A 24190-nucleotide genomic window follows, 5' to 3' on the forward strand; every position below is an offset into this window, starting at 1 on the left:
GTGAAGTTTATCTGTGAGGAGTTTACCTTCTGTATGAAGTTCATTTGTGTGGTGTTTACTGTATGTGTGGAGTTGACTGTCCCTCTGAAGTTTTGTCTGTGTGCTGTATACTGTCTTTGTGAATTTACTGTCTGTGCAGAGTTGAATATCAGTGTGAAGTTCGTCTGCGTGGAGTTTGTCTGTGTCAAATTTATTGTCTGTGTGAGTTTTACTGTCTGTGTGGAGATAAATGTGAGTGTGGAGTTTACAGTATGTAGTTTGTGTGATGTTCACTGTCCGTCTCAACTTCGTCTGTGTGGAGGCTTCTGTTGGTTTGGAGTTAACTTTCCATGTGGAGTTTACCTACTGTGTAGAGTTCACTGTCTCAGTGGAGTTTATCTGCGAGGAGTTTACTTTCTATGCAGAGTTTGTCAGTGCAGAGTTCACCTGATGTGTGGAGTTTACTGTCTCTGTAAAGTTTTGTCTGTGCGTGTTGTTTACTGTCTGTGTAAGTTTACTAACTGTGTGATATTTGTCTGTGTGGAGTTTACAGTCTGAGTGGAGTTTGTCTGTGAGGCTTTACAGTCAACATCGAGCTTAATCGCTTCTGATTCAATTTCGATGGGCTAATCAGCAGCTGGAGCAGGCTACAGTGATGAGGTTTCTCGCAGGTCAGTGACGCTTGTTTAAAAAGAGAGTTTCACGGGCATTCAGACTCATTCCGACAGCCCAATCAGCAGCAGGAGCAGGCCATAGCAACAAGGTTTCTTGCAGGTTGCTGATGCTTGTTTAAAAGTACATAAGGGACAAGCGGGGTGGCCATTGTTGGAAGTAGGCCACTGGTGAAAGTAGGAGCGTCAGTCTTTGGCTCGAAGGAGACGTTGGGTCTGGGTAAGCTTCATTTTTTTCTCTCTCTTACTGTCCTAGTGTAGTAAGTAGCTGTTGTGTGTTCTTCATGTCGGATGTGGAGTCCTGGGAGACCCAAAGTCTCCCAGGGAACTACATCTGTGTGAAGTGCATCCGGTTGCAGCTCCTTTTAACATTTCAATAGGTACATTTAATGTCAGAGAAATGTATACAATATACATCCTGAAATTCTTTTTCTTTGCAAACATCCATGAAAACAGAGGAGTGCCCCAAAGAATGAATGTTAGAACCCCAAAGTCCCTCCAACTCCCCCTCCCATGCACAAGCAGCAACAAAGCAACAACACTCCCCCACCTCCCCGACCAGCAAAAAAACCATCCACACCGTCTACCGATTACTCAAGCATGCAGCAAAGCATCAGTAATTTCCATTAGATTCAACTTTATTGTCATTGTGCCGAGTACAGATACAAAGCCAATGAAATGCAATGAAAAGGGGATATTTGCATGGAGTTCTACATAGTACCATTCCAATGAGACAAGGAAAAGATGGTAGGGTACAGGAACCATGGTGTACAAATGCTGTTGTAAATCTAGTCAAGAAGTAAAGAAAAGCTTACAAAAGGTTCAAAAAACTAGGTAATGATAGAGATCCAGAAGAATATAAGGCTAGCAGGAAAGAGCTTAAGAATGAAATTAGGAATCCAGAAGGGGCCATGAGAAGGCGCTGGCGGACAGGATTGAGGAAAACCGCAAGGCATTCTACAAGTATGTGAAGAGCAAGAGGATAAGGAGTGAGAGAATAGGACCAATCAAGTGTGACAGTGAAAAAGTGTGTATGGAACCAGAGGAGATAGCAGAGGTACTTAATGAATACTTTGCTTCAGTATTCACTGCGAAAAAGGATCTTGGCGATTGTAGGGATGACTTACAGTGAACTGCAAAGCTTGGAAGGAAAAGGAAATTGCCTTTTAAACTCACGAGAGAGCATAGGCCATCAACTTTTTGCTGTTGATGTTTCTGTAGCCGGCAATTTCTTTTTCACAAGGTCGAGTTGTTAGCTCGACGCTCAACCCAGTACAGATGGAAAGCATGCCAAGGGAGCCGGCTGGCTTCGAACTTGGGAGCCTTCGCTCTGAAGTCCGGCACTGATGCTACTACACTACCAGCCAGCTGCAAAGCTTGAGTATGTACATATTAAGAAAGAGGATGTGCTGGAGCTTTTGGAAAGCATCAAGATGGATAAGTCACTGGGACCAGACGATGTGGTGACGCAATGGCATCAGCGCCAGACTCCAAAGCAAAGTTTCCCGAGTTCGAATCCAAGTCAGGCTACCACCCTGAGCACGCTTTCCATCTGTGCTGGGTTGAGCGTCGAGCTAGCTACTCGGTCTCGTAAAAAAAAAAGGATCGAGTCAGGAACATTCATATTGTGACCCGGTTAATCTGAAAGGAGAACAATCCTGATACCACGCGCTAGACAAGAATGGCTGACTGTCTGGTGTGACACACAAAAAAAAAAGATGAGATGTACCCCAGGCTACTGTGGGAAGCAAGGAAGGAGATTGCTGAGCCTCTGGCGATGATCACTGAATCATCAATGGGGACGGAAGAGATTCCAGAGGACTGGAGTGTTGCAGATGTTGTTCCTTTATACAAGAAAGGGAGTAGAGATACTCCAGGAAATTATAGACCAGTGAGTCTTACTTCAGTGTTTAGTAAGTTGATGGAAAATATCCTGAGAGGCAGGATTTATGAACATTTGGAGAGGCATAATATGATTAGGAATAGTCAACATGGCTTTGTCAAAGGCAGGTTGGGCTTTACAGGCCCGATTGAAATTTTTGAGGATGTGACTAAACGCATCGATAAAGGTAGAGCAGCAGATGTAGTGTATATGGATTTCAGCAAGGCATTTGATAAGGTACCCCATGCAAGGCTTATTGAGAAAGTAAGGAGGCATGGGATCCAAGGGGACATAGTTTTGTGGATCCAGAACTGGCTTGCCCACGGAAGGCAAAGAGTGATTGTAGACGGGTCATATTCTCCATCGAGGTCAGTGACCACTGGTATGCCTCAGAGATCTGGGACCCCCACTCTTCGTGATTTTTATAAATGATCTGGATGAGGAAGAGGTGGGATGGGTTAGTAAATTTCCTGATGCCACAAAGGTTGCAGAGCTACAGAGGGATATTGATAGGATACAAAACTGGGCTGAGATGTGGCAGATGAAGTTCAACACAGACAAGTGTGAAGTGTTCATTTTGGTAGGTCAAATATAAAGGCAGAATATAGTATTAATGGTAAGACCCTTGGCAGTGTGGAGGATCAGAAGGATCTTGGGGTCTGTGTCCATAGGACACTTAAAGCAGCTGTGCAGTTTGACTCTGCACTGTGATTGGCCATCATCAATTGTGGGATTGAGCTTAGGAGTCGAGAGGTAATGTTGCAGATATATAGAACCCTGGTCAGACCCCAGTTGGTGTACTGTGCTCAGTTCTGGTCACCTCAGTACAGGAAGGATGTGGAAACCATAGAAAGGTTGCAGAGGAGATTTACAAGGATGTTGCCTGGATTGGGAAGCATGCCTTACGAGAATAGGTTGAGTGAACTTGGCCTTTTCTCCTTGGACCGACAGAAGATGAGAAGTGAACAGATAGAGGTGTATAAGATGATGAGAGGCATTGATTGTGCGGATAGTCAGAGGCTTTTTCCCAGGGCTGGAATGGCTAGCTAAGAGGCTACAGTTTTAAGGTGCTTGGAAGTAGGTACAGAGGAGATGTCAGGGGGTAAGTTTTTTTACGCAGAGAGTGGTGAGTGCGTGGAATGGGCTGCCGGCAGCGGCGGTGGAGCGGGATATGATAGGGTCTTTCAAGAGACTCCTGGATATGTACATGGAGCTTATGAAAATAGAGAGATATGGGTAACCCTAGGTAATTTCTAAGGAAAGGACAAGTTCAGCACAGCTTTGTGGGCTGAATAGCCTATATTGTGCTGTAGGTTTTCTATGTTTCTATGACATCGAAAGGAAAATCAAAGAGGTCCTGAAAAGAGAACTTAGAGAGCTAGGTAGAAAGCTGAGAAGCAGGACCTCCTGGGTAGTAATTTCTGGATTGCTGCCTTGATTCTGGATTAATGCGTGGCTGATAAGCTAGTGCAGGGGGCAGGGGTCAGAGCTTCAGGTCCTTGGATCACTGGGATCTCTTCTGGGGGAGGTATGACCTGATCAAAAGTGACCTGATCAAAAGTGACGGGTTGCACCTGAACTCGAGGGGGCCCAATATTCTTGCAGGCAGGTTTGAAAGAGCTGATGGGGAGTGTATAAACTAATTTGGTAGGGGAGTGGGAACCAGAATGAAGGGACTCAGGATAGGGCAGATGGTAAAAAAGCAAAGATAGCATGCAGTCAGACTGTCAGAAGGGCAGGCAGGTGATAGGACATAATTGCAGTCAGCAGGGTGAGTATCAGTGCATTAGGGATGCCAAATCAAAAAGGGTAGCAAATACAATACTCAAAGTGCTATATCTCAGTGCACAGACTATAAGAAGTAAGGTGGATTATCTTGTTGCACTATTACAGATTGTCAGGTATGATGTTGTGGCCATCACTGAATCTTGGCTGAAGGATGGTGGTAGTTGAGAGCCTAATGTCCAAGATTACACGATGTATTGAAGAGATAGAAAGGTAGGCTCTGAAATATAGAAAGGTATCGCTCTGCTGATAAAGAATGGATGGCATCAAATGGTAGAAAGATGTGACATAGATTTGGAAGATGTTGAATCCTTGTGGGTTGAGTTAAGAAACTGCAAATGTAAAAGGACCCTGATGGTATATATATATATACAAGGGGTGATTAATAAGTTCGTGGCCTAAGGTAGAAGGAGTCAATTTTAGAAAATCTAGCACATTTATTTTTCCTACATTTACACACTTAGTCCAGCGGTCATGGAGCAAACAGATCCCTGCTTTGTAGAAGTCGGTGTTTTGGACCTCCAGAAGTGGTCCACAACAGGGGTGAATAATAAGTTCGTGGCTGAAGGTAGAAGGAGATGAGTTATTAACTTCAAATTTTCTGCATTTTCTCACAAAGAGTTGAACTGCATGTGCATGTAACGAGAGCTGTATAACTGATCTCCTTCTACCTTGGGCCACAAACTTATCAATCACCCCTGCTGTGGACCACCTGGAGGTCCAAGACACTCTCGTTACATGCACGTGCAGTTCAACTCTTTGAGTGAAAATGCAGAAAGTTTGAAGTTAATAACTCATCTCCTTCTACCTTAGGCCACAAACTTATCAATCACCCCTCGCGTGCGTGTGTGTGTGTGTGTGTGTGTGTGTGTGTGTGTTTATTATACATACACACACTTTTGGGATGTGGATCACAGATTACAACAGGAAATAGAAAAGGCATGTCAAAAGGGCAATGTTATGATAGTCAAGGGAGATTTCAACATGTAGGTTGATTGGGAAAATTGGGTTGGAAGTGGATCTCAAGGGGGGGAGTGAGTTTGTTTCATGCATACGAGATGGCTTTTTAGAGCAGTTTGTCATTGAGTCTGCTAGGAGATCAACTATACTGGATTGGATGCTATGTAATGAACCAGAGGTGGTTAGGGAGCTAAAGGTAAAAGAACCCACAGGAGACAGTGATTGCAATATGACTGAGTTCAACTTGAAATTTGATAGGAGAAAGTGAAGTCTGACATTGCAGTATTTCAGTAGAGTAAAGGAAATTACAGTGGTATGAGAGAGCAGTTGGCCAAAGAAAATTGGAAGGAGATGCTGGCAGGGATGACAGCAGGGCAGAAATGGTTTGAGTTTCTGGGAAGAATAAGAGGTGCAGGATTCATGTATTCCAAAAACGAAGAAATACTCAAATGGCAAAATAGTACAACTGTGGCTGACAAGGGAAGTCAAAGCTAATGTAAAAACAAAAGAGAGGGCATACAACAAAGCAAAAATTAGTGGGAATCCAGAGGATTGGGAAGCTTTTAAAAACCAACAGAGGAGCAACTAAAAGAATCATTAGGAGGGAACAGATGAAATATGAAAGTAAGCTAGTAAACAATATCAAAGTGGATGATAAAAGCTTTTTCAAGTATGTAAAAAAGTAAAAGAGAGATGAGAGGAGCAAGGAGATGGCAGATGAACTAAATGAGTATTTTGCATCAGTCTTCACTGTGGAAGACACTAGCAGTGTCCCAGATGTTGAAGGGTGTGAGGGAAAAGCAGTGAGTACAGTTACTATTACAAGGGAGAAGGTGCTCAAAAAGCTGAGAGACCTAAGGGTACATAAGTCAAAGTTAAATTTTAGCTTGGGTTAGGCAGTTACTTGCATGTGTATTCGTGGGTGAGCACATACATCTTCATGTCCCAGAATGGAAAACAGTGCCTTGGGAACAAATGTGACAGAGACAAAGAAACTGAAAAAATGTTTACAGGTGAGAAGAGGTATAGTTGAGATAACCATGGTATCAGTAGGTTTCTAAAAGATGTCAGGTGACAGCTTTTCTCCAGAGGTGGAGACAGACAGATCAAGAAAGGGGAAGGAGGTGTCTGAGATGGACCAGGACCAAGTGAATTTAAGGGCAGGTTGGAAGTTGGATGAAATTGACGAGCTCAGCATTCATGCATGAAGCAGCACAATACAGTCCTCAATGCAGCAGAGGAAGAGTTGGGGAGTATAACCGGAGAAGGCATCAAACATCGACTGTTCTATGTAGCCATTGAAGAGGCAGGTATAACTGGGGCTCATGTGAGTGTGCACAGCTACCCCTCAAGTTTGGAGAAAGCGGGAGAAACTGAAGGAAAAATTGTTCAGGGTGAGGACCAGTTTTGCCAGACAGTGAAGCATGGTGGTAGTGGTGAGGGATGCTGTTGTTTGTTTTTTTTTGTCAAGAAAGAAGCAGAGAGCTTTGAGACCTTCTTGATGGGGGATAAAAGTGTACAGTTCAATGCTCAAAGTAAATTTTATTATCAAAGTAATTATACACCACAATATACAACCCTGACTTTTATTACCTGCAGGCATACTCAACAAATCTATGGAATAGTAACTATAACAAGATCAATGAAAGATCAAGCAGAGTGCAGAAGATAACAAACTGCAAATGCAAATATAAATAAATAGTAATAAATATCAAGAGCATTAAATAACAAGATAAAGGGTCCTTAAGGAGAGATCATTGGTTGTGGGAGCATCTCAATGGACAGGCAAGTGAGTGTAGTTATCCCCTTTGTCCAAGACCCTGATGGTTGCGGGGTAGTAATTGTCCTTGAACCTGATGGGGCAGGTCCTGAGGCTCTTATACCTTCTGCCTGAAGGCAGCAGTGAGAAAAGAATATGGCCTGGGTAGAGGGGCTCTCTGATGATGGATGCTGCTTTCCCTCAACAGCATTTCAGGTAGATCTGCTCAACGGCTTTACCTGTGAAGTAATGATCTGAATCCACTATCTTTTGTAGGATTTTCTATTGAAAGGCATTGATTTTTCTATGCCAGGCCGCAATGTAGCCAATCAATATACTCTCCATGAAACATCTATAGAAGTTTGTCAAAGTTTTAATGTCATGCCAAATCTCCGCAGGCTCCTAAGGAAGTAGATCTGCTGCCATGCTTTCTTCACAATTGTACTTACATGCGGGGTCCAGGGCAAATCGTCTGAAATAGTAAACTCCAGGAATTTAAAGTTGCTTCTCTCTCCACCAATGATCTTCTGATGAGGACTGGCTCATGGACCTCCGGTTTCCTTCTCCTGAAGTCTATAATCAGTTCCCTGGTCTTTCTAATATTGAGTGAGAGGTTGTTGTTATGACACCATTCAGCCAAATTTTCAGTCTCCCTCCTGTATGCTGATTCATCACCACCTATGATTCAGTCCACCACAGTGATGTCATCAGCAAGATTGAATATGGAATTGGAGCTGTGGTTAGGCACACAGTCATAGGTGTCAAGCGAGTAGAGCAGGGGGCTAAACACACAGCCCTGTGGTGCACCTGTGCTGATGGAGATCATGGAAGAAATGTTGTTGCCAATCCAAACTGAACCGAGGTCTGCAAGTAAGGAAATCCAGGATCCAATTCTACAAGGAGGTATTGAGGACAAGGTCTTGGAGTTTATTAATTAGTTTTGAAGGGACGATAGTATTGAATGCTAAGCTGTAGTCGATAAAGATCATCCTGTTGTATGCATCTTTACTGTTCAGATGTTCCAGGATTGAGTGAAGAGCCAGTGAGATGACATCTGCTGTGGACCTGTTGCTCTGGTAGACAAATTGGAGCGGATCCACATCACCTTTCAGGAAGGAGCTGATATGTTTTGTCACCAGCATCTCAAAACACTTCATCACTGTGGATGCAACTAGGCAATAGTCATTAAGGCAGTTCACTATGCTCTTCTTGGGCTCTAGTATATTTGAAACCTACTTGAAGCAGGTGGGTACCACTTGTCGTGATGAGGCCACACTTAGGTTGGAGGAACAACACCTTATATTCCGTTTGTGTAGCCTCCAATCTGATGGCATGAAGATCGATTTCTCAAACTTCCAGTAATGCCCCCCTCCCTTCACCATTTCCCATTCCCTTTCTCCTCTCACCTTATCTCCTTGCCCACCCATTGCCTCCCTCTGGTGCTCCTCCCCATTTTTCCTTCTTCCATGGCCTTCTGTCTCTTTCACCAATTTACTTCCCTGCTCTTTACATCATCCTCTCCCCTTCAGGTTTCACTTATCACCTTGTGTTTCTCTCTCCCCTCCGCCACCTTTTAAATCTACTCCTCAGCTTTTCTTCTCCGGTCCTATCGAAGCCAGCATTTTGTGTGTGTTGCTCAGATTTCCCGCGTGTGCAGATTTTCTCCTGTTTGTGAGGAGACTGAGAGCGTGAGAAGTGTCATGAATGTAAGGGGGATAGAATGGAATTGAGATATGAGGATGTGAGTTCTGTAGAGCAGGAGCAGGCAGAGACAATTGGTCCTACCCAGACAGTCCAATTTGTGGATCTTGGGTAGAAGGTAGAAGTAAGGGGGTGTGGGGTAAAAAAATCCAGAGCAGGCAGAGAATCAGAGTGGTGTGTCTAAGAAAAGGAGGAGGGTTGAAGACGGGAGAAAAGTTCATCAACCAGAGCGCGGAATCCTTGTCAAAAAAAATGGGTTCATATATCAAGGCGATGGAAGAGCTTGACGTCGTGACAGATGCAGAACTCACTGACGTGCGGTCGAAGGGGGCCGAAGGTGAGGCATTCACTGAGGACAGAATGTTCTGCCTTAGAGTTGGGAAAGTCCATGAGATCATAAGATCATAAGGCATAGGAGCATAATTAGGCCATTGAGCCTGCTCCACCATTTCATCATAACTGATCCTGGATCCCACTCAACACCATACACCTTTTTTGCCATATTCTTTGATGCCCCGACAGATCTCTATACAATCAACTTCCACCTGAAATATATCCATGGACTTGGCATCCACCACAGTCTGTGGCAGTGCATTTCACAGATTCACTACTTTCTGGCTAAAAAATTCCTCCTTACCTCTGTTCTAAAAGGTTGCTCCTCAATTTTGAGGATGTGTCATCTACTGTAGGGAACTTCCTCTCCACATCCACCTTATCTAGTCCTTTCAACATTCAGTAGGTTTCAATGAGATCCTCCTGCATTCTTCTAAATTCCAGTGAGTACAGTCCCAAAGCTGCCAAACTCTCCTCATAAATTAGCCTTCTGGGAGTCTTGTACAAGGACATCCAAGTCCCTCTGCACCGCTGATTTTTGAATCTTCTCCCCATTTAGCTAATATTCTGCACTATTGTTTCCTTTACCAAAATGCATTATCATACATTTTCCTCCACTGTATTCTATCTGCCACTTTTTTGCCCATTCTTCAGGCAAGATTTCCCTTTAGAGAAGCCATGCTGATTTTGACTTATATTATCATTAGTCTCCAAGTACTGCAAAACCTCATCCTTAATAATAGACTCCAGCACTTTCCCAACCACTGAGGTTAGGCTAACTGGTCTATAGTTTCCTTTCTTTTGCCTTCCTCCCTTCTTGAAGAGTGGAGTGACATTTGCAATCTTGCAGTCCTCCGGGACTATGCCAGAATCAAGTGATTCTTGAAAGATCATGACCAATGCATCCGATATCTCTTCAGCACTCTGGGATGTAGTCCATCTGGTCCAGGTGACTTATCCACCTTAAGACCTTTAAGTTTGTCTAGCAATTTTCCTTTGTAGTAGCAATGACACTCACTCCTGCTCCCTGACACTCATGGATCTCTGGCACACTGCTAGTGTCTTCCACAGTGAAGACAGATGCAAAGTACCCATTAAGTTCATCTACTATTTCTTTGTTCCCCATTACTACCTCACCAGCATCATCTTCCAGTGGTCCAATATCACCTCCCTTTAACTCTTTATATAACTGAAAAAAACTTTTGGTATCCTGCTTTATATTATTGGCTAATTTGCCCTCGTATTTCATCCTTTTCCTTCTTATAGCTTTTCTAATTGCCTTTTGTTGGATTTTAAAAGCTTCCAAATCATTCAACTTTGTCAAAGGGAATTGTGAAGACAAGGTAAGGATTAGAGCTGGAATCAGAGGGGGGGAAGAGAATTAGTGGTGCCAGAGGAGAGGGGAGGGTTGGGATGCTCAGGGAAGATGGGAAGGGAGGAAGATGGAGGCTCTGAGGACCCAAGAGCTGATGGTGGGACGTGACAGATATGGGGTTGCAGGATGGTGGTGGGCAAAAGAGAGAAAGAGATCCAAACGGCAGCACATAAAGGTTCAGCCTGGAGGTGCTGGCGGTCAAGGTCCAGGCTGAAGCCAGAGCTAGAGGCCACAAAATTATCAGTCTGAAGATGTCTGGGGTTATAGGAACCAGAATTAATGCTGGTGAAATCCAGGTTCTAGATCTACTTGGGATCATTGGAACCAACATTGGCAATAGTGGTGTCACCAGTCCAGAGGTCCACAGATCCATCGGGGGTGGAAATGGAGTTGGCAAGATCCGTAATCCGGGGGCATCCAGTGGAATCGAGGTCCGAGTGGGAGGCAGCAGGGATCACAGTCTGGGGGTGTCCAGGGCCATCAGAGTTGGAGATGGCGGGATCTGCAGTCTGAAGAAGGGTGATTTTCTGAACCTTGCTAGATGCAATGATGGCCACTAACAGCAACTCCTTTGCATCTTTGGAAACAGCTCTATTTCTATCTTTAATATCTCTTTTTCCCCTTTTCAGGGTTCTTTTGAAGACCCTCACCTGAAGTTTCATGCTGACTTTGGTTCTTTGTGGAGATGGGACCCGGTCTTGAGGCCTCACAACCTGCCGCTTTTTGAGAAGATTTAAACCTTTGCGGGTTAGACATCCCTCAAAGAGACTTTGCAGTAGAGCAGCAAATCATAAACATGAGAAAGTCTGCAGAAAAGCAACTCACACAAAATGCTGGAGAAACTCAGCAGGTCAGGCAGCATCTATGGAAATGGATAGATAGTTGACATTTTGAGCTGAAAAGGAAGGGAGAAGATGTGAGAATAAAAAGGTGGGGGGAGGAGAAGGAGCTGGCTGGGAGGTGATAGGTGATAGGTGAAGCCAGGTGGATGGGAAAGGTCAAGGGCTGGAGAGCAAAGAATCTAACACGAGAGGAGAATGGACCATGGGAGAAAGGGAACCCAGGCAGAAGTAATAGGCAGGTGAGAAGAAGTAAAGGTTCAGTGGGAAATAGAGGAAGGTGGGGAGGGTTGGTGGAATTTGTTTACTGGAAGGAGAAACCAATATTCATGCCACCAGATTGCAGTCTACCCTGAAGAAATGCAAAGTGTTGCTCCTTCACCCTGAGGGTGACCTCATCTTGGCACAAGAGGAGGCCATAGACCGACAGGGCGGAACGTGAATGGGAATTAAATTATTTAGCCACCCAGAAGTCCTATTTGTGGTGGATGTTGTGGAGCTGTTTAACGAAGTGGTCCTCCCAGTTAATGATGGTCTCACCAATGTACAGGAGGTCGCATCGGAAGTACAGGACAAAATAGACAACCTCATTAGGTTCATAGGTGAAGTGTTTCCTCATCTGGAAGGACTGCCTGGGACTCTGAATGGAGATGATGGAGGAGGGATATAGGTAGGTGTAGTACTTAGACCGCTTGTAGGGATAGGTGCCTGGAGGGAGATTAGTGGGGAGGGATGAATGACAAGAGAATTGCGGAGGGAGCAGTCAATGCGGAAATGGAGAGGAGAGGGAAGGTAAATATGTGTTTAGTGGTAGGATCCCTTTGGAAATGATGGAAGTTGCAGAGGCTGATGGAGTAGTAGGTAAGGACAAGAAGGACTCTATCGCTATTGAGGCAATGAGAAATTGACGTGAGCGTGGATGTTCAGGAAATGGAGGAGATGTGGTGAAGGCAGCATCAATAGTGGAGGGAGGGAAATCCCATTCTTTAAAGAAGGAGGACATATCTGATGTCCTGGAACGGAACGCCACATCCTGGGAACAGATGCAGTGGAGGCGAAGAAAATAAGAAAACTAAATAAATATAAACTCCACCAATTCTCATGTCATCTACAAACTTACAAATCAGACAATCTACATTTTCATCCAGATATACAGTATCACAAACAACAGGGGTCCCAACAATGATAGTTGCAGATGCCACTGGAGACAAACTTACAGTATGAGAACCACAACTCCACCACTACTTTGGTCTTCTATGACAAAGGTACATTTTTATCCAACTTAACAACTCACTGTCGATCCAAAGTCAATTAGTCTTCTCAACCAGCCCACCATGGACCTGCATAGAATATAGAACATAGAATAGTACAGCACGTATGGGCCCTTCGGCCCATAATGTTGTGCCGACTCTTAAACCCTGCCTCCCATATAACCCCCCACCTTAAATTCCTCCATTTACCTGTTTAGTAGTCTCTTAAATTTCACTAGTGTATCTGCCTCCACCACTGACTCAGGCAGCGCATTCCACACACCAACAACTCTCTGAGTAAAAAACCTTCCTCTAATATCCCCCTTGAACTTCCCACCCCTTACCTTACAGCCATGTCCTCTTGTACTGAGCAGTGGTGCCCTGGGAAAGAGGCGCTGGCTGTCCACTCTATCTATTCCTCTTATTATCTTGTACACCTCTATCATGTCTTCTCTCATTCTCCTTCTCTCCAAAGAGTAAAGCCTTAGCTCCCTTAATCTCTGATCATAATGCATACTTTCTAAACCAGGCAGCATCCTGGTAAATCTCCTCTGTATCCTTTCCAATGTTTCCACATCCTTCCTATACTGAGGCAACCAGAACTGGACACAGTACTCCAAGTGTGGCTTAACCAGAGTTTTATAGAGCTACATCACCACATCGCGACTCTAAAACTCTATCCCTCGACTTATGAAAGCTAACACCCCATAAGCTTTCTTAACTACCCTATCTACCTGCAAGGCAACTTTCAGGGATCTGTGGACATGTATTCCTAGATCCCTCTGCTCCTCCACACTACCAAGTATCCTGCCATTTATTTTGTACTCTGCCTTGGAGTTTGTCCTTCCAAAGTGTACCACCTCACACTTCTCCGGGTTGAACTCCATCTGCCACTTCTCAGCTCACTTCTGCATCCTATCAATGCCTCTCTGCAATCTTCGACAATCCTCTACACCATCCACAACACCACCAATCTTTGTGTCATCTGCAAACTTGCCAACCCACCCTTCTACCCCCACATCCAAGTCGTTAATAAAAATCATAAAAAGTAGAGGTCCCAGAACCGATCCTTGTGGGACACCACTAGTCACAATCCTCCAATCCGAATGTACTCCCTCCACCATGACCCTCTGCTTTCTGCAGGCAAGCCAATTCTGAATCCACCTGGCCAAACTTCCCTGGATCCCATGCCTTCTGACTTTCTGAATAAGCCCACCGTGTGGAACCTTGTCAAATGCCTTACTAAAATCCATGTAGATCACATCCATTGCACTACCCTCATCCATATGCCTGGTCACCTCCTCAAAGGATTCTGTCAGGCTTGTTAGACATGATCTGCCCTTCACAAAGCCATGCTGACTGTCCCTGATCAGACCATGATTCTCTAAATGCCCATAGATCCTATCTCTAAGAATCTTTTCCAACAGCTTTCCCACCACAAGCGTAAGATTCACTGGTCTATAATTACCCAGACTATCCCTACTACCTTTTTTGAACAAGGGGACAACATTCACCTCCCTCCAATCCTCCGGTACCATTCCTGTGGACAACGAGGACATAAAGATCCTAGCCAGAGGCTCAGCAATCTCTTCCCTCGCCTCGTGGAGCATCCGGGGGAATATTCCTTCAGGCCCCAGGGGCTTATCCGTCTTAATGTATTTTAACAATTCCAACACCTCCTCTCCCTCAAATTTTTTACAAATCACAATATCCACTGCCCTATGCTCATCAATCATCTGTGCCGCATCCTCAAAAAACTAAATCAAAGTTGGAAGGTGTAACTTCTCCAGCACAAAAGCATCCTGACTTCCCCCAAATAAGTCCATGTTTTTCCAAATGCAAGTAGTTCCTGTCTCTGAGAATCTTTTCTCATAATTTTTCCCTAAGACTGATGTACTGTATCACATTAGCCAATAATTTCTTGGTTTGTCTCTGGCTGATTATTTACCTCAGCATCATTGTTGTGTGCTGATTCAATACCCCTTGATTCTTTCAATATTCAGACATGATCGACTTCTGATATGGATATATTCAGCAACTAAAGCACAGCAGTCCCTTAAGGTAGAGTATTGCAAAAATTCATTGTTTTCAGGATGAACAATTTTCTTGCCCATTCTGAACCACTTGACCTGCGATTCTGTATACCCCAGGCAATGTCCTCCATGCATCTGATGCATTGCTTCCAAATCCTCTGTTACAACTTGGTAAGGCAGCCTATTGAAGCCTGAGGCAATGTCGGACAAGTTAAACACCCTGTGGATTACTGATCAAAAGATTGTTATTATTTAAAGCAGTAAGCCAGGTAAATAAACTTAGAATGTTCTTTAAACTTCCAGATTAAAAATGTTTGAAATTGAAAAATGAAATTTACTTTCCTTTCACTTTGGCATTTTACAAGCACAGCTGTATAAATTCAGACTAATAAAGGAAAAATCCATTTCTTAGATGTGAGATCCAATACAAACTCTGAGGAAGAAAAGTAAATTTGCTAGTGTCCTTGTAGCTGGCCCACCTAATTCGACTTCAAGGGAGAAGTTGACAGCAAGTTCACTTGTCCAATTTTAGCTGAGGTGAATGTTGGTGAGATGCTCCCTTGCTGTTAATTGGCTCAGGAAATCAGATCATTGATGAGAGATGTAACCAGCTGGTGCCACCTACATTCAGAGAAATATTCAACCATTCAGTTGTCAATGCAATCATCAGAAGGCCTTAGAAACCTTGTGAAACATTAGTGTGACTCTTAGTGAAATAGAGGTTTATTTAATTGGAAAGACTTCCTACAATGGAAATCCTCAGATTTCAACCCTGTGGGGCAGATCTAATATGCAAGATATGGTCATTTGTAGGGAGTGCACCTGTCAAGAAATGGTGCAGTGTTTGTTGTTTGAATGCAGATCCTATGAAGTGCAAAGGTAATATCTAATTGCTAAAATGAGATCTTTGGGACAGACACAGTTTAACATGGATAGTTTGTTTGGATACCACTGACATTGGAATGTACATAAGTGTATATTTGACTCTCTATTTAGACTTTTGATATTATTTGAGTTTTTTTTGGGGGGGGGGATGAGGAGGGATTTAAATTGGGTGTATTTCCTGTCTTCCTGGTCCACACTCTAGCTCAATAGGTGGTGGTAATGTACCTTACAATGGTCTGCCAACCACCATTAAACAGAAGAAGAAATTGTTCTGTAGTGGGTAAGCAAGGAAGATAGTTAGATGGAGAGAGCTCCAGAAATCAGATTATACTGAAAGGGAATTGAACCAAAGGCCTTTGATGAACTCCACAGGAATCCCACAGTAGGAATATAAGGGAGGTGCTGCAGTAGTCTGGAGTACTGACCTCCACCTTGCTGAGGCCTAGCGCCAACTCTCTGACACCTCCTCTTACTTACCTGTCGAACAGGACCCCACTAAAGAACACCAGGCCATTGTCTCCCACACCATCACCAATCTTGCTGACTTTGGGGATCTCCCATCCACTGCCACCAACCTCATAGTAATCGCACCTCTCACCTCGCGTTTCTACCTCCTACCCAAAATCCACAAACCTGCTTGTCCAGGTAGACCCATTGTTTCAACTTGTTCCTGTCCCACTGAATTCATACCAGCTTACCTCAACTCTGTTTTATCCCCCCTAGTTCAGTCCCTTCCTAACTACATTCGTGACACTTCACACACTCTGGATCTTTTCAATGATTTCAGGTTCCCTGGCCCTCATTATCTTATTTTTACTATGGATGTTCATTCCTTATACACCTCCATTTCCCACCAAGAAGGCCTCAAGGCTCTTCCTTTTTTCCTGGACACCAGACCCAACCAGTTCCCCTCCACCACCACTCTGGTTAATGAAACTATCGAACACTGACTCTGTGCCCAAACCAGAATACTAAACATTAGACACAATCATTGCCAATTGGAAACCACATGGATATATAGGAGAGACAGCAAGTTGTGTGACTCTATAGAGATAATACAGGATGTAACAAATAACAGTGATGAGCTGATGGATTTTCAGGTAAATTATCAGGTTAAAGAATGGGTAAAATGGAGTGAAGAGTTAGCTTCAAAACGTGGGCATCCCTATCTCCCTCTGGAAATAGATACTTAACTTCCTCAGTGGGAGACCATAGTCAGAGTGAAATAATATCTCCTCCTCATTGACAATCAACATAGGCACATTATCAAGGACACTCACCATTTGGGACTTGCCTTCTCATTATTAACATCAGGGAAAAGGTACAGGAGCCAGAAGACTCACACTCAATGTCTTAGAACAACTTCTTCCCCTCTGCCATCAGATTTCTGAATGATCCCTCTACACTACCTTGTTAGTCCTCTTTTGCACTATGATTTATTTTAATTTTCATTATAATTTATAGTAAATTTTATGTCTTGCACCATATTGCTGCCAGAGAACAACAATTTTCACAACATATGCAAAGCGAGAATAAATCTGATTTGGAAACTGCACTCAACTGACTCGGGCAGAAAAGGCCAAAGTGAGGTGTTGGTGTATCTCATTGGTCATGACAGAAATACAGATGTACCCTATCATAAACCCTCAAATGCAATGCAAGTATATCATAATCCTCCTAAAAATGAAAGAGTTAACTATCACTGGTTCTTAGAGAGCCAGAAGCAGGGAGAAACCCTTGAAATGTTCACATTACAGCTAAAACAGTTTAATAGCAGACAATTACAGTTTTGTGGATTTAAATTAATTCATTTAGGAGGAGGAGGGGTGACTTGATAAAGCTGTACAAGATACTAAGAGGCATAAATCAAGTGGATAGCCAGAGACTTTTCCAAAAGCAAAAATAAAAGCCAATACAAGTGGGCATAATTTTGAGGTGATTGTAGGAAAGTATGGGGGATATCAGAGGTCAGTTTTTACATAAAGGGTAGTGGGTGTGTGGAAAGCCCTGCCAGGGTTGGTGGTAGGGACAGATACATTAGGGAAATTAAGACAGGTGTAACTCTAGAAATACTACAGAATCTAGGAGTGAGGGAATGGTTATTCAGTGAGACTAGTATATCTCAAGCAGTAACTATAGAGCCACCCAAAGCTTGGGATGTAATGCTAAATGGCCAAAATTTACAAAGAGATAATAAACTTTGAAATGTAACTCTCACCGTGGCTCATCTCTGGTAGTCATATCAAACCTGACCTTAATCTCCATGGCATCTATAATAAACTACACCACTTTCCATGAAACATTGGCTTAAACACACAAAAAAACCATTTAATCAATCCTTATACAGCATTCCATCTTGGACGAGCCCCCAAAAATTGTAACCATCTCACCGAGGCTCATAATAAACCAGCCTCACTAGCTAACTCTCAGTAAAAGCCAGATAACTCAGCTTCGCAATGGTAACGGTGAGAAGGCCTCCTTCATTATACATCACACTTCAAGTGATTCAGGTTGAACCAAACAGGGAATGTTTCAAAGAGGAAGTGGAAATTTTGGTGAGTGCTTCATAAATGCTCCCCCATGCAAAGTTATCATTCACTGGGAAATAACAGATCTCACACCAGCATAAAATTGAAACAGAAGTATATTTACAGATATTTCAACATTAAGAAATAGTTAATAGGAAAAAAAAGAAAAAGGCCCAGTACAGTTAAACCAGTCTAGATGTGCACATAAATGTTGGAGCTCATTTATGGAGTACCCACTGTGCTGAAACCACGTCACCAGCCACAGTTCGGTTGATCTCGAAGAACACTACGAACAAACTAGCTAACTCAGAAGTATTAGCACTTCCTCCATGAAAACATTCATCTGCACAAAGCACTCCTTGCAATAGGGTCACTCCTTTGGGTGGGATCTTCCAAGTATCTTCCCTTGTGCTCTTCTCCACATCTCCTTCTTTTGCAACACCTCCCACAAAAGAGACAAACCCAGACCACTGTCCCTCAGAAATATGATCCCACCCAGCTCTCTTGAATGTTCCATGGCATCCCACTGGACAGAAAATGACAAACCATTATCAAGACAAATCTGATTGGCTGACACAGCATCCCTAAATTGAGCAAACGGCTCCTTATCTTAGCTGAAGCCAGAACACTAGTCTATGAAGCTAACTTACAGAACACACTATGTTTGCAGAAAAGCTGATAAAATAAAATACCTAACCGAATAACAGTAAAAATATAGTAAAACATGTCTTTAACCAGCACATTGTATTCTTCCCCTACCAGAAATAGTCATGTCCTCACGACTTTGTAAGCCTTTGGAACTTATCAAAACATTAACAACAGAGAATTCAATTGAATCTCGTGATTTCAGGATCCTCAATCCATTTGTAGATGGAAGTAACATATCTTTCTATTGGGATTGACACAACACTCTTTTTCCCAGATGCATCATATATCGGGCTATCTGGGGCTACCTGACTCTCTGAGACCTACTTATCTCATCTTCTGCTTCTTCACTCTCAGTCACTCCTTGTGACTGTTCCTGTATACAGTACTTGTGGATGCCTCTCCAGTCTATCGCTCGTAACTTCTGACAGCTGAGTTCCTCCTGCCTTTGACTGAACTCAGCTTCTTTGCATTTAAGCAGGTACTGCCAAACATCTTCGACCTCCACTGGTGCTAACTGGCAAGACCTCTCTCAGAAATGGATGTCTCCTGTTACTCCTCCAGCACATAACATGACAGGTTTAGACTAAGTATACCACACAGTTCCTCAATTATGCTCATCATCCTGCTTAGGAGGAACTTGGGTGAATGGACAAGGTTTTCAAAAAAATTATCTCCATTTCTCTCCTTGCATGCTCCCACAACCCTTCTAGCAATGGGACTGTTTGTTCCTACAAGAATGAAAGCTTCACCTTTTGCAATCAGATCCGGGCAGACCAACACTAGTGTATCAATAGTCTCAACTAGAACCATAGAACCATAGAACATTACAGCACAGAAACAGGCCTTTTGGCCCTTCTTGGTTGTGCCGAACTGTTTTTCTGCTTAGTCCCACTGACCTGCACCTGGATCATATCACTCCATACACCTCTCATCCATGTACCTGTCCAAGTTTTTCTTAAATGTTAAAAGTGAGCCCGCATTTACCACTTCATCTGGCAGCTTATTCCACACCCCCACCACCCTCTGTGTGAAGAAGCCCCCCTCTAATGTTCCCTTTAAACTTTTCCCCCTTCACACTTAACCCATGTACTCCAATATCTGCTTCCAAAAATTCCAATTTCAATGACAAGTAACTATCATATGGGTAATCATCAGCACTAAGCCCCCAAATCTCAAGAGCACTGAGTGGCATCAATGGTAAATGCATCAAATACCAGTTATAAAAGGATCTGTAGAGTAAAATAACTTGAGAACCTGTGTCAAGTACGGCTTCAACATAAGCACCTGCAATCCTTATGGTTACATCAGAGCTTGGTCCCACTAAACCTTCAGGAATAGTGTTTTGCACTTTAGTATTTCCCTTGATGGAATGTATCCTCTTCGAGATGCCAGCCCATTCCTTTATTGGATCCCTCTGTAGTTTTGTATCTCTTTTTTGCTGTTTCACGAACTGCTGACTTACTTTTCGAAGATTTTCCTGTCCCTCACAGTTTTTCTTGAAATGCCCATCTTCTCCACAGTTGAAACAGAAAATATCAGTCGTTACCCTGGTCAACAGACCCTTTTCAGCGGTTAGTAGGTCCTACAGGTGGGTCAGGTTTCCCAGCGGATGTGTCACATTTAGCTGAATTTAGCAGACATCCACCAAATCAACTCAGCTCGAAGGTTTTTCACCTCACTCTTCAAGAGCTCTGTCTCTGTGGCATCAGGAGTCACTTTAGCAACAGAGGTTACCACTGAAGATATTACTTGACCTTTGAAAACATTCCACTCCTCAATCATATTTTCCTGCTCTGTAACTCCCACAATGTTCCCTCAATGTCCAAAAAAAAACAAAAGAGCTGATTGTAGATTACAGGAGGAACAGAGACAGGCTCGGCCTGATCAGGCGATATATAGACCGAGGAACTTCAAACTATTCACCCTCTCAACTCCTCGGTGTATACATCATTGATGATCTCACCTGGACTACACCAGCTTTGTGGCAAAAAAAGCACAGAAGCATCTCTTCCACTTCAGGTGACTGAAGAAGTTCAGCATGGGCCCCCAAATCCTCAAGACCTTCTACAGGGGCACCATGGAGAGCATACTGACTGGCTGTATCATCGCCTGGTACAGGAACTGCACTAAATTGGATCACTGGGCACTGCAGCGAGTGGTATGGACAGCCCAATGCACCTGTGGATATGAACTTTCCTCCACTGAGAACATTTATAGCAGCAGGTGCAGAAGGAAGACCTGGAAGATCATTGGGACATGAGTTACCCCAACCATAAACTGTTTCAGCTCCTTCCGTCTGGCAAATGCTACCACAGCATTAAAGCCAGGACCAACAGGCTACGAGACAGCTTCTTTCTACAAACCATTAGACTTTTAAATTCACATGTCCGTACATTGCAACGGAGTCATAAAGCAAAGATTTTTACTTCCTCACATTGTGGGATGGATATAAGATATAAATAAATTATAAATTCTCTGACTAACTTACTAAAAGATGGAGGAAGATGCACCATGTCGGCCATTCGAACACATAGTACAATCATGTCATGTGACAGAGCTCCCTTCACAACTTGCTCCACCTCAAGCAATTTCTCTCAGACAGTTGAAAGCCCCCTTTGTGGCACAAAGAGTGAAGAAGTTTCTCCAACCTGGAAAGGTAGGCAGAAAGCTTCTCTCTTTCCTCCTGGAATGTTTGCCTAAACTTCATCATAAGATTGGCCGAACTTTCAGTAGTGCCAAAATTCATCTTCCAAAGCTTGCATATAGTTAGCTGATGTGGGTAAAGGATTTTCTGCCTTTAGGAACCTCACTATATAAGCTGTTAGACTCTGTTTTTTCATGTTATCTGAGCACCGCCATTCCTCCAGTAACTGAGATGTCTGCTCAGCCCAGGCCTTATATTCTTCTTCCTCACTGGGTGTGGGCTTGACCCCAGAGAACATTCTCAGCCTACAATAAGTTTGGGTCTCCACAGGTACACTTTGGCTTTTATCGACCAGTGATGTAATAGCCGAAACCAACTCAGAACTTAAATCAACAGCTGAAAAATCTATTAGACTTTGCACATCAGATAAAATCTTCCCCTCACTACACAGAAAAGAGAATGCCTTGCTTTTAAAATCTTCAACCTCAGCTACTTTCTCACCAATTCTAGAGATTTGAACTGGCCATGGTTCTGCCTCTCCAGAAATGTTCCCTCTAATTTGTAATGACCAGTATGTACAAAAATCTTGTGCTGTGCAATTTTTTGCCCAATGACAACAACATGTGCACACTGAATTTTATATATAGAGGTATTCATTTTAACACCCAGCAAAACACTGTCAATAAGAACTTTGATCTCCTCTGGGTTTGATAGTTTTCACTCTCATCCATCTGCACTCTTACAAAACATACATAGTAGGCCTGTAGTGGAAAATGAAGGATTTTTCTCACCAGAGATTTATCACACTGCCAATATACTTACTAAATTATGCATTAAAAAGTCACGTTTCCAAATATCACTCCACTTCTTCCCACTTGCAAATTCTCCAGCAACCTTTATATCACAACAATACACGCAGGTAACACCAGTTTCTGTACTGTACAAAAATATTTCTCGTAGCTGCACGTTACTGACCTCATGAGCTTTTGGTGCAGCAGTTTCTATTGTTTCATTAAACTATTTCTCTTTAAGTGAACTAGCAGTTCTTTTACGCTTCACGCCCTTTGCCGCTTTGAAATTCGACATAGTGAATCAATAATTTCTTCAATAAAAACAGTATAAATAAGCCAGATCTAAAATCTGAAGTCAAATCATTGCAAACTCCACATTGTCAGCACCATCTGCATCAGAAACTGGAAAAGAAAATGTGATTGTGTACAATTATGAAATATACTTAACATGCCAATGAGGAAAGAGCTGACAAACTTTTTTGCACAGTTTAAATTCCTTAGTGTGTTAGTGGCAAAATATATGTAGATTCCCACACATGCACACCTGAGAAGGAACATTGCTCTCCAGATGTCCCTATCCTACCAGGTAGCATGCCTTCAGTGACATCACTGGTAGTCCTACCACACCCGAACTTACTCTCCATGACATCCATTATAAAGTACCTCACTTTCCACAAAACACTGGCTTAAACACACAAATAAACCACTTTTTCAATCCTTATATAGCATTCATACAGCATTCCATCCTGGACGCCCCCAATAATTGTAGCCATCTCACTGTGGCTCATAATAAACCAGGCTCATCAGCTAACTCTCACTAACAGCCACGTAACTCAGCATCGCATGGGTAACAGTGAGAATGCCACCTTCAATAAGCAATACATGTCTAGGATTCGCATTCAGCCAAACAGGAAAGTTGGAATGTTCTGATGAGGGAACGTAAATTATGGTGAATGTTGTGTAAATGCTGCCCTATGAAAAGTTATCATACGCCAAGAAGTAACAGACCTACACTGGCATAAAATTAAAATGTAAGTATATGTGCAGATATTTCAACTTAAACAAACAGTTATTAGGAAAAAAAGAAAAAGGCCCAGTACAGTTAAACCAGTCTAAATGTGCACATAAACGGTGGAGCTCATTTCTGGAGTAGTGGAGTGTATCGCTTTACTCACAGTGCTGAACTCACGTCACCAGCCACAGTACAAACAAGATGGCTAACTCAGAAGTATTAGCACTTCTTCCTTGGAACCATGTGTCTGCACAAAGCATTACTCGCAATATGGTTTCCCCTTTGGGTGGGATCCTCCAAGTGTCTTCCCTTGAGCTCTTCTCCGCACCTCCTTCTCTTCCAACCCCTCCCAAAAAAAGAGACAAATCAGACCACTGTCCCACAGAAATCTGATCCCGCCCAGCTCTCTTGAATGTTCCATGGCATCCCACTGGACAGAATGTTACAGAATGTTACTAAGTCAAACCAAACTGACTGACACAAGATTCCTACGTTGAGCAAACAGCTCCTTAACTTAGCCAAAACCAAAACACCATTCTATGAAGCCCAACTGACAGAACATACAGTGTTTGCAGAAAAGCTGCTAAAATAAAATACCTAACAACATGACAGTAGAAATACAATAAAACATGTTCTTAACCAAGGCATTAAAAAAATATTAAGGGAATCAAGATGAACAGTTTAGTTCTTCGTTGGTGCCATTGTAGTGTTTCATTAACTGTCCCCTACAAACGTTTTACTGTAGAACTGGTTTAGCAATCCCTATGCCAAACCTTTTATTTCCCTTAATAAATAACTCTCGTTGTTAATTTGAAGGACTTGTGCCCACTGAAGTACCTTTGCTGTTCATTTCAATCAGTGACTATTTTCTGGTATCTTAGAGAGACATACCATGATCAAATGATCATTAATTTGATGGACTTCAGGTCATTCAATTTGAAGGACCTTAGCTTAATGAATTACACTCCTCTCTGGCTATGCATTCCATAGGATGATGATGGTTCCTTTCAGTCAGTTAGTGGGGTGGCACCCCACTCCTCAGAAAGGAACAGCGTGTGCGTGAATGGATCTTAGGTGAGTAGGGGGTTGTACAGGTCCAGACCCACCCTCCGGAC

General features: G+C 43.0%; 1 long non-coding RNA gene across 1 annotated transcript in view; it reads left to right on the top strand.

The window, feature by feature from the left end:
• The first annotated feature begins 616 nt into the window (after positions 1-616).
• The window catches only part of LOC134338185 (uncharacterized), a 128699-nt gene continuing 105125 nt past the window's right edge, over positions 617-24190 (top strand). The window contains exon 1 of the long non-coding RNA XR_010016163.1: positions 617-870. This is a non-coding gene — a long non-coding RNA (uncharacterized LOC134338185). The remainder of the gene's footprint in view (positions 871-24190) is intronic.

Source organism: Mobula hypostoma, chromosome 26 (assembly GCF_963921235.1).
Source record: "Mobula hypostoma chromosome 26, sMobHyp1.1, whole genome shotgun sequence".
In the NCBI taxonomy this organism is placed as follows: domain Eukaryota; kingdom Metazoa; phylum Chordata; class Chondrichthyes; order Myliobatiformes; family Myliobatidae; genus Mobula; species Mobula hypostoma.